The sequence below is a fragment of the Phasianus colchicus genome, chromosome 2, assembly GCF_987193195.1.
Source record: "Phasianus colchicus chromosome 2, bPhaCol1.hap1.1, whole genome shotgun sequence".
Taxonomy (NCBI): domain Eukaryota; kingdom Metazoa; phylum Chordata; class Aves; order Galliformes; family Phasianidae; genus Phasianus; species Phasianus colchicus.
This window is the reverse complement of record NC_143437.1, coordinates 74,203,046-74,214,692: the sequence shown is the minus strand read 5'-3', so window position 1 is coordinate 74,214,692 and position 11,647 is coordinate 74,203,046.

Genomic DNA, 11,647 nt, shown 5'->3' with positions numbered 1-11,647 from the left:
AACTTTTTTTTTGTAGAGTAAAATGGAATCTTAAGACAAGAAATTCTGACTGAAAGAATATCCATATTTTTAGGTCAATACATTCTGAAATTACTACTCTATAATATAAAATACAGAAGATTCTGAAAGTTTAGATTTAGGACTCTCAGGCTATTCATGAAAGTCACAAAACCAGAGCAGTTCAGGTATTTCATTGTGGAGCAAGGCCAAGAAAAATGCACCTTGCTGTGGACTTCTGCCAATAGTAATTCGCAGGTGAGCAGACAGATTCCTGTGATCTGATTTAACCTGGCAGTCAAAGGAGATGGGAGCTGCTTAGTCAAGTTCTTAGCTGTCATAGTGGCAGCAACAGAAATAAACAAAATTTAAGTGTACTAAGCCATCTGAACATGAGTAGGGGTTTCATACCAGTGGTGTATATTACCAAGAATTTATAAAGAACTTGATATTCCCAGTGATTTAGTGAACTAAATCTACTGGCAAATCAGCTCAGGCACTGTGACTGTCAAGAAAGCAGTCTGTAAACAGGTGCTGGAGTCTTCCCAACCAAAGAGCCTCCTGGAAGGCTGGTCAGCTTAACACCATATTGCCACTGCAAATACTTACAGTCCACAAATGAAGCTGATTATCATAATAAAGCCTTAATGATCATCCAGGCTTCATGTATCATCCTGTTCAGTTAGGTTGAAGAGTAGACACATAATCTCTGTGTACATCTCTGGATGTACTGAGTCTTGCTTTTTTTTTCTTTATGAATACAAACACAACAGGGATCTGATTATTTTCCACAGGAAAAATCAAGGGATTAGAGGAATTTAGACAGAGATTGAGTCTGCATGAAAAATTGTCCCTGCTGGGTTCTATTAGAAGGTGATGCTGAGCAAAATTTCTTGCTAATCTTATGGCAAAATCAGAAGAGACTTCATAAAGAAAAAAAATAGTAAACAGAATAATAAAAATCATTTTAATTATTAAATTTCTCTGTTATAAATTATATGCCATTCATCACTGTCACAAAGAAGTATAAAAAAGTAAAAAATCCATATGCTCTATGTACATTAATTTAATTTTGCATAACAAATTGGTGCAAAGCAGAATGTTTAAAAATATGAATAATCACCAAATTGCTATCAATTTTCCACAGGGAGTATGTAAATTTTAATATAGACAACTATTACAGATAATCTAAGTTTTACATTGACTGAAACACAATAAAATCTCAAATGAATATTATAGACATATTACCATTTATGAGCCACTAATGATACTAAAAGATGAACTGCTATATTTTTAATAGAACAATCATTATCTCTCTTGAAATATTTTGTATACCCACTATTGTTCTTCCAACTAGTTAATAACAAAGTTACACGGTTTGAAAAGATATACGTAATGGTGAGTCAGATGTGACAGTTAATTCTCTGTGCCTGAAAATAAATGTTTTCTTGATGTTAGTTATGGTCATTTTCCATCATTTTTCCAAAGCACTGGAGTGACAGTGTCTCTTTAACACAGAAATATTTTCACTAAATAAGTGCAGGCTATGGAAGAACAATGAAACATTTTCTCATAAAACTTTGAGAGATGTATTGATGTAGATATAAATCTTCATCTATCTCTATTACTATTAGTGAATCCTCTCCTGAGTTAAAATCTATTATTTGCATTCCTCTAATGAGGGAAAACTAATTTCAATAAACATCTGTTTAATTACTTTCTTAAATGTCTTATTCTTCATAAAGAAATGACAGGGAATATAGTAGTTTATCATAAAGTAAATTATTTTATAATTAGTAATATCCTGCTTAAAACTTAGCAGGATAAAAAACTTAGGACTGCAAAGACTGCTCAGAGAATAAAAAGGAGAAAGGTACCACATTTTTGAAGTACAAAAATGATAGATGATACTGAAGTATCTTCCTGTATTCATGAGATTCTATTCATAGAATATACTACCATGGAATAGCATTTTATCCCAGAATAGTTCATTTGATACCTCTGGGAGAATTTGAGTAATACTTAGAACACATATAGTCCTGAGCAAGTGATACCACTGATTTTTCTTCTTTTTTTATCTTTTTTTTTTCTTCAATATGTCTTTTACACTAGAGAGAAGCATGAACTTTTTACTTCATATTAACCAAAGTTCTGGGGTTCCTGGTGTTGCTGAGAAAACAGAATTTGAACCCATTGAAGTACTGTCCCTAAGCTCTTTTCCAGTATCCACAGTAAAGTCTAACACGTCATTTTCAGAATGCAGAGCACCAATCAAATATTTGTGCACAGACCAGACACCTGCACAGCCAGTCTTTGAACATAGAATCAAACAAAAGAGAGAGCCTTCATGTCTCCACTTCCCCAGACTGTCATCTGCAATAATTTCTGAGGCTTAAAACCACAAGTCCTGTTCATATTTATCTATTGGCTACCCTACTATCTTCAGTGTTCACCGAGAACCATTCAGATCTAAAATCCATTCTTCAAAAGCTCCTATGAAAAATTCTCTTTTCTAACTCAAATTAACTCTCATTCAAATCTGCTTCTATAGTAGTTCCAACTGATTTAGCTGTCTCACTCTCCTGTGACACTTATTTATAATTAACATACAAGATGATTTCTCTATCAGTTTAGTTTTATTATTCCACAGACACAATGTAGAAATTACAACCTCCCACCACAATACAAACTTTCCAATATGCTGGAGTTGCAGTCAATTTGTTCAGTGTTTAGCTTTATTGTCCTGTGACCTTAGATGGTCATCATATACAAATTACCATATCCTTGGAAAATATCTTTTGATTCATTTATGAATCTTTGCAGATGACTTTGAGAGTAATTAACTCTGCTGATTTTGTTTGGTACCATGGGATGAACTGGAAAAACTTTAGAAAACTTTAGTGAGCTGAGGAGTAATAGATATAGCCCATGTAATCTTTCATCTCTGTCTGAAATAAAACATTAATATTAAAAACAATTCCAAGAGAAATCCTGGAGAACATGTATTTGTAAGCATTACATTCACACAAAACAAATTAGTGAAAGGTGCACCGAAAGATACTCTTGTTGATTCCTGGTTAAAGATAGTCTATTAGAGAGAAACAACTAGAGGAAGCTCTGTGAACAACTTTGAATATTTGGAAGATCTATTTTCTCCATATAACTAAGTGCACGAGCAACAACTAGGACAGAACAACTTCTAATAGAAAAGTTGTCAGAAGCTGGGAGGATATTACCATTAATATCATTGCCCTATTCTTCTCTATCTCTAGATAGCATAGTGATTTGTGGATTCTTCTGCAAATTTTGATTTCATAGATAGATTTCTTTTAGAATGCTTCTCCAAAAGTGCTGTCCAATTTTCAGAAGAGCTGAGATGAAAGACTGGACCTTGTGAGCTCAGTCACCTTGGGCAGAAGGATATGATATTGGTATCCATTTTAAAAAGAGGAGTTGGTATTCCCATAGTGGCTATGATTAGCATATATTACATTTTTTTAACCTAGTTTTTTTTTTATCCATTGTCTTTGTATTTCACCCCCCCCCCTCTCTTTCTCTCTCTTAATGAATGTGTTTGAGGCAAAGCTTTGATTTTTCTGAATTCTTCTTTATCCTCCTATGAGTTCTCCCTATGGGAGTCGAGCACATTGCACTTACTTTATTATTTCATTTGAAATAGCCTGAACTGGATTTATGTGCACCTTGAAACGTACTCTACTTGCTCCTTCACCAGTGCTGGGTAGACATAATAATAGCAGAGTGCTGTAGGGAGGCAAATGACTTGGGCTGTGAATAAAACAAATTATATTAACCCAGGGGCACAGCAAAGAGTGTTGTTTTAATTATTACAGAAAAGAGGGGATAGGAATGATTTACAGTAGGAACGGTGTCTTACAGATGGTACGGCTGAGAACACCAGGTGGTGCTATTTACGCTTAACATAATAGGTGTCCAAAGCTCCGTGCTGCCTACTGGCATTTGTCATTTTCCCTGTCAATTTTGTATGGCTTTGAGCTATGTGGGAGGTGCAACTGAGTCCATACTTCTCTGAATGTGCAGTTCTAAAGATGAGGGGACATTTCCTTGGCAGCAGTTACCTAGGTTCAGCTTGACTGGAAGGGTATGTTAATTTGTCCTTGTCATCTCCTGAAGGCAGGACAGCAGTGTTAGATATTTTGCCATACAACATACTACAGGGAAATTCAGTATTATGAGAAATGACACACTTGGCTGTTTCTGAATAGGAGAAGATTAGGAGCCAAAGCAGCAAACACTTACTCTCTACTATTCCCCAGATTAAAGAAGTGCCATAGAAGGATTTAGGATTCCAGGTGGTATGGTAGACAGCTAATACTTTGCTTTTTTAGTTGCTATGTGAAATCGGGTTGTGTTTTCAGTTGTAATTAAGCAAGGTCATTATCAAGAGTAAAAAAAAAAATAAAAAAAAAATAGTTTCTATACAGCTGAGTCAATCACTTTCAATTTCTCCATGGATGGTAGATTCCCTCTAACTACTTTGTGGAAAAAATGAGGAAATAGTAATACAAAGAAAAATCATGAGATTATTGTGAGTGATGTTTGGAAGAGAATAAGATGTTGATAAAAGGTGATTACTGCACTGAAATTAAGTGTGGTCAAATCACTACCTTCATTAATTATTTATCCATCAAATAGGTTGACATTAAGATGTCATGACAGTAAACATTTATTTTTATTGTTGATTCATGAAAACAAGAATGAATTTCATTCCTATCAGAAAGAATTAAGGAATTCAAGAAAAAATATTTAATTCCAGAATTTTTTTTTTTCCCTATTCCAATTTTAAAACACAACAAAGAAACAAAACAAAAGAAACATGCACATACACACTTCTTCTAATTTCATTTGTCTGAATTCAATCACAGCAAAGAAAAACAAACAAAAATAACATGAAAAACAACAAACAAATCAAAAATAAAATACAAATAAGATTGTGATTTATTTAACTTTTTTTTTTTTTTTTTTTTACGTTATACCAGATGACCAGTTCTGTGGCTACTAGATTGTAAAATGCAAAGATATTCAAATTCTGTATGTTTCTCCTTTACTAATGACATTTCTATTTAGAGTAGCACAGTTTATAGATGTTCGATTAAACTAAGTGGTTAAACTAAGTGGCTCCATTCTATTTGCAGGAATTTCCCAGAGTAAGTTCAGATTGTTAATGCTATCAAGAATTAAAAATCCAAACTTTAATTTCTGAAAAATTATTTGAACTAATAAATCCGTAATGAAAAAAAATGAAATCCTAAAATTCAAATGCTTCTCTTTTCAGAAGAATATTACATTGCTTGAACTTTTTCAAAAGAAAGAAGAATGAAGGGGAAAGGAAACAGAGAACTGATATCTGCAACAGAAGCGTCTTGTGAAGTGAAGGTCTCAAAACTAGCAGCTGAGCAAATAAAGACTGCTTGACAAAACAATTGAGAAGAACAACTATTTCAGCAAAACAGTAGAAGAAAAGCTGACTGCATAAATTGAGACTAATGAAGAGAAGCAAAAAGAACAGACTTCTGCTAAACTTACCAGTGAAATATCACACAGGTGATATGTTAAAGAACTGAGCTTTTAAGCAGAAGCCATAAAGGCTCTGGAGGCTTATTTGTTGTCCTCTCTCAAGTGTTCCAAAAGCTGTCTGTGTAACTGACCTTCTTTATTTCATTTCTCCTTTAAAAATATTTTTACTTCTCAGAGGGAGCTTGCTGTCTTGGTATATTAACCCTTGTTAAAGGAACAAGCACAAACTTTTATTTTCATTATTCAAAATGCATAATGCCAATTTTTTTGAAATCACTTATTTAAAGAAGGGAATCCTGAGAGAGTTGCTGCTAGTAATTCCTGTTTCCCATTTGGAAATGAACAGATAATAATAACTAATTGATTATGGGAACTGTAGTTTGTGTGCTTCTATGCTTAATGAAGTTAATGAAGTATGCTTTTTTGTTAATCTCTGAAGTATGAGATTCCTGATTGGAATATAGTAGGATAATCAGTAGCCAATGTATTTTCAAGAATAGGAAGTTTTTGTTTTAATAATCTGCTATTCTAATCTAGTTATTTATTCTAGTCTATTCTATTCTAGTTAGTTATTATCCTGCAACTGAAATTTCTGTGTGAGATATACAGTTAACAACTATTTTATACGTTTCTTATATTTCAAGTGACAATTCAAGGACAATTCACATCTTCAGTCAAGGTGTTTGTCTCTTCAAGTGCATGATTATTTTGGTTTGCAAAGGAGAACTACGTAAGGGATTTAATTATATTTAAACAAGTTGTTTCCAATCTTCAGGGATTACAAAAGAAAGGGAGAATTATCATTAATCTCAGTGGAGATCTGACTAAAACTAGTGGAGGACTAAGGCAATACTTATCAAACAACAGCAGCAGTAATAGAATTTAATCCCCAAATATTCCACTCTGAAGATATATGACTTTGTCTCATTCATATGCAATTTTTACATTTCTTTCTATATCTTCATTTGCTTATCATGAAGGTAATTTAGGACAGAAGACAATTGGCTCACTGTATCTGAAGAGCTGAATGCCAATGATATCTCTCAATTAACAAATCATTTTCTATGCAAGGTTCATAATAACTGCAAGAAATGAATAGAAAGATTGATCTCCCCTAGAGGATAATTATATCATCCATGATAAAACAATTAATAAACAAAATCAATACATTGTATAACACTTTCCAGATTTTATATTTCTGGTGTGATAGGAATTCTGGCATTTGAAAGATGAAGTAGTGTCCTTTCTGTTGCGTCAAGGCAAATATTTCTGTAAGTTTTTTTTTGTGTACAGACAGTGTGATTTGATAACTGTAGAAAATATAACTATTTTGGGGGGGATGGACAGAAAATTCATCTGTATTTCTGTTCTGGGCAGTGAACCACATCTTCTAGCAATTGTACTTCTTGGTGCTATTGCCATACAGTAATCCATGAATAATTCTCCTTCCAACCTCTTTTTGTTTATTTTTGTTTTATTTTTGTTTTAGTTTTGTTTTAGTTTTGTTTGTTTTCCCTGTGTTTTACTTGGGGCATGAGTGCAGAGAGAAACCATCCCTACTTCTTACTTTGTACAGTTCCAAACATTTTAGTAATCTTTACTGTTGACATTAATTTTAACTATTCTTGGAAAGCTCATTCAAACAGTCCTTAGACAAGTTAGAAAAAAAATGTTAGTGATCCACTATTAAATTATTGACTTTAAATAGTATATCATTATTACAGTGAAGTAAGATATTACACTTAGTTGGGGGGGGAAAAAAAAAAAAGGACAAAAAAATCCCTAAATTTCACTATGTGGGCACTTCCTAAAAGAAGACAAAACATTTCACAAATCATCCAACCACAGTGTCTGTACTGGACACAAACAGGAAACCTACAGGAAACCTACACTGTACAGGAAACAGAAGAAAAGATTGCCCTTGATCTCGAGCCATACCACATTGTAGAGATTATGGGATTTCAGGGTTTCTAGGATACATTATTATTTCCCAAGCAAAATACCCTTTTTTGCCATTGCTATGTTTTTATTTATGATAACTTATTGATCAAAGCAAGAAATGCCTTCAGAGAAACAAATAGTTTTGTAAGGAGCTAAATCAACTGCATATCTTTCACTTACAGCACACAGACCTTTCTTTGATTCTGTGACAGGGAGGGAGCATACATATTCAAAACACTGCTTCTGGGCCTGCTATCATAATCAGTGTCACCACAGACACAAAACAGGGACTCTGACAGAAAAAAAAACAAATTCTGGTCCAGGTTGCATATTTTTGTCAAAATCACAGCTGACAATGTTTAAACAGGATCAAAAATGAGTAACAGTGGGTAAGTTCACATCTTCTGTTTCATCCACTACTGTTACTTGATCACATTTCTTTATGATGATGACTGACAGGCATCAAATATTTGTGCTATGATAACATCCAAGTTGATTAGAACAAAATGTGAATGGTGTGTGCAATTGGAAAAAATAGCTGCAGAGCACCTTTCTAACAGAAGAAATTATATTCAATGAAATGCACCATCTTAGAGAATGTGTGGCAGATTTGCTGGTGAATCACTACATTCATCATAAGATTGCAAAAGGATTTGCTTTTTCAGGACTTTCTGTGGAATAGATTGAACAACCTCTTTCACATTTTGATACAGTCAACTTTTCAGTATGCTGCCCAATAAGATTTCACATAACTGCTTAAACAAAACAGCAGACTAAATCAATTTATGGTGGTTTTTTTTGTTGTTGTTGTTGTTTACTTGTTTGTTTGTTTTCAAAAGGGGATATTTGAATATCAAAGAATCCACAGGGGTGAAAATGATTTTTTTTTAAATTAAAATTAATTCTCTATCCAGCACCTAAACAGTCTTTATCCATCCAATTTGGCAATAATGTCTGTATATCAAATCCCAGTTTTCTGGTCCCAAAAGAAAAAAAAGAAAACAGATACCCAGCTATCTCAAAATTTGACTTTAACCAAAAAGAGTCAAAAAAATTACTTATATTTATGTTTGGTTTGAAATCATCATTCTTATTCTAGGTTAAGCATATAGTTCAGTATTCTCATTATTCCTTTTAAAAGCAAATGGAGACATTAGGTTTTTTTTTTTTTTTTTTTTTCAAAAAGATTTCTAACCTATTTTTCTTTTCTGTGCAGTGTGTATTCAGTGGAGAAAGATGATCATTTTTAGTGAGTTATTCATCTTTCTTTCTTCTATATTTTTTAGATTCCTTTCACAACTAATAATAGACTTTGGACATCATACTTTTATTGCACAACTAACTTTTTATGAAAGTCAGATAAAACAAATCTTTTTTTTTTTTTTTCCATTTTTATTTGTAAATGCCTAATGATGAACTTGTAAGCTGAGGCAAACTCCAAGCTTCCTGCTATGTCTTATACATAAATATTAATACTTTCTTAACTGTTAGCCTAAGTTGTGCTGAATAATACACGTATCATTACTTTAATTAACTTGTGATTCTCTCAAGTTGGAATTCAAAGCAAAACATGGCCCAACAGGACAAATGTGAGTTTTACTTGAAAAAATAACTCCTTGATATAAGTTAGGAGCCTTTATTTGCATATATGTGAACTTTCTTGTAAAAAGAACTGCTGATTTTGATATAAAATCCTTCTCAGGGTAGGTTTTATATCATACCTATATAAACAAGCTCACTGGCAGATGTATACATGTTGGGTTTTTTAAAAATACAGAGGTGTTCCTGATGTGTATTCATGACTATAAATTCCTGTTTACTTCATAAACAAACAAGTTTACATTATTTTAACCTCATTAGTACTCAATGACACATTTCAAGATTGTTGTGACTCACAAATCATGACTTGAATTTCCAAATCCTACCTTCTAAGAAAATACCTTAAAAATGCTGTTTCAAATTTACTTTGAAACTGTGGTATTAAGATATGAAAGTGCAGAAGGTGGTCAGCAGAAATTGTATTGCTCATGGTGCTGAGGAAAGAGCTCTTTTGCTTCAAGATGAATTCTAATAATTTAACTTAGAAAAAATATTACGATCTATGCACACCCAGGTAGACTTCAATACAAAAATATGAAGACACATACTGCCATTTATTCCAAGTACTTTTAGAAGCAAAAAAACCTAAATTTAGCAGCTCAACACTTCTTCAAAACCTGTGAAACAATGGTAAAAATAATAGAAATTCAGCATAGGCTACATATATAAACTCATGAACCTGCAAGATCAGCAAAGATTTAATAAATCAATAAACAAATGTCATTAAAGTAATGAGGACTTGGATAAATCCTAGTCTGTGATACTCTTTTTCAGCTCTTTACTGGGGAGCAGGGTTGCCACTGGCTGCCTTCAAGTTAATAACTGTTTTCTCATTCAGTAGATTATGATTAAGATCATAGCACTAAAGTTATGATGGTTATGCATGGAAGATTAAATTTGATGCTTTGGCATGGTTTGGAAGTGTCTGCAAAAGGTACTACATTTATTTAACTGGATCTTGACAAGAAAATATTGTATGCAGTTGATTTGAACTGAATGTGAGCGATTTTGATATTAGGCAGGATTGCTGCCCTGTGAGAGCCTTTGGTAGATATTAAACCGTCATTGACTTAGACTCAGAAACTATCAAGTCAGGATATTATGCTGTCTTCTTGCTTTAAGAAGAAGTGAAACTGACATGCTGAAAGGCATCAGGACAGCCTATAAACCAGGGAAGGAAGAGGGTGTATGTATCAGGGCAGCCCAAAACTAGTCTGAATCAGAGAATTCCTCACCAGTTGGGTTTCAGTGCAGTCCTAGCTGTAAAGTTTGCGTTTTCTCCACGGTTCAGTCCCTTCTGGAAAAGCAGTGATGACAGTGCAGCTATTATCTGTATAGGAGTAAATCCTATCCAAAAGAGGTGCAGCACTTGTTAAAATCTGGCTCTCCCTGTAACATTCAAGTAAACTAACCAGATAGAGACCCTGAATTTGAATTTCTGTAGACAGATGATTCCAAATGCCATCACTGACAAAAAAAAAAAAAAAAAAAAAAAAAAGCTCAAGTCACTGTTTGGATTCTTTTAAACTAAGAAAGAAATTAAATGGCAATTTTTTATCACACATTTATTTATTGCAACAAGAAAATCTTAAAAGAAAAAAAAAATTGATTCAATTTACAATTTCTTCTAAAATTACCACAAATATAATCACAGAAATCAGGAGCCATGGAGTAAGATTTCGTGTTTGCTTAATAAAATCCTGTATGAATATTTTCTGCTGTGTCAGCAGTCTGAGCAAAAAATGTGTGTGCTTGTTTATGTTTGTGAACTTATGCACATCCTTGTGTATACATATATAGAGAGAGAAACAACAGACTTGCTCAGTTGAATGCCTATCTGTCTTTCAGTGGGAGACATGAATGTACTGCTATTTAAAGTTTTTCAGCCAAAGGCCAAAGCTTTGCTCATGGGCTTTAGATAGATGTACAACCTGATTACTGAAGGACTTCAGAGGACAAGTGCAAGCAAAAAGTAGGTCAGATAGAAAGGAAAAAATAATAGATAAGGGGCCAGAGAGTTATACTCTAAAGAAGACTGTTCAAAGGGGTTGTTTTAATGTGAAACTTGTCAGATCCTACAAGTTTGAAATTTTCTTTATCATAGTCTGTAAGAGCTTATTTAAAATCAGGGCACGTTAAGAAAGTTGGCAGCAATGATCGTAGCACAAAATATTTCCCCAGTATTAATGAGTAGCCTGAATTCCTATACCTTAGGCAATAAACATCTTCTAGGAGATCATTAGTACCCTTAAAAAACTGAAAACTGAGAAAATAAAATATGCATCTATTTTTTCTTATTGAACAATAGAATTTAATTAGTATGTACAGAACAGGTCTGAAAAATTATTACTTTAGCATTACACTGTTGTAACTTAATCCAGCCAGCAGCTCAGCACCACATAACACCATCCTAATGGGATGAGGGAGAGAATCAGAAAAAAATAAAAAAAATAAAAATAAAATATGTATGTTAAGATGAAATCTATTTACTCAGACAGAAAAGGAAGAGCAAAGCAATGTTAATAATACGAGATACATCTACAAAACAAATGAC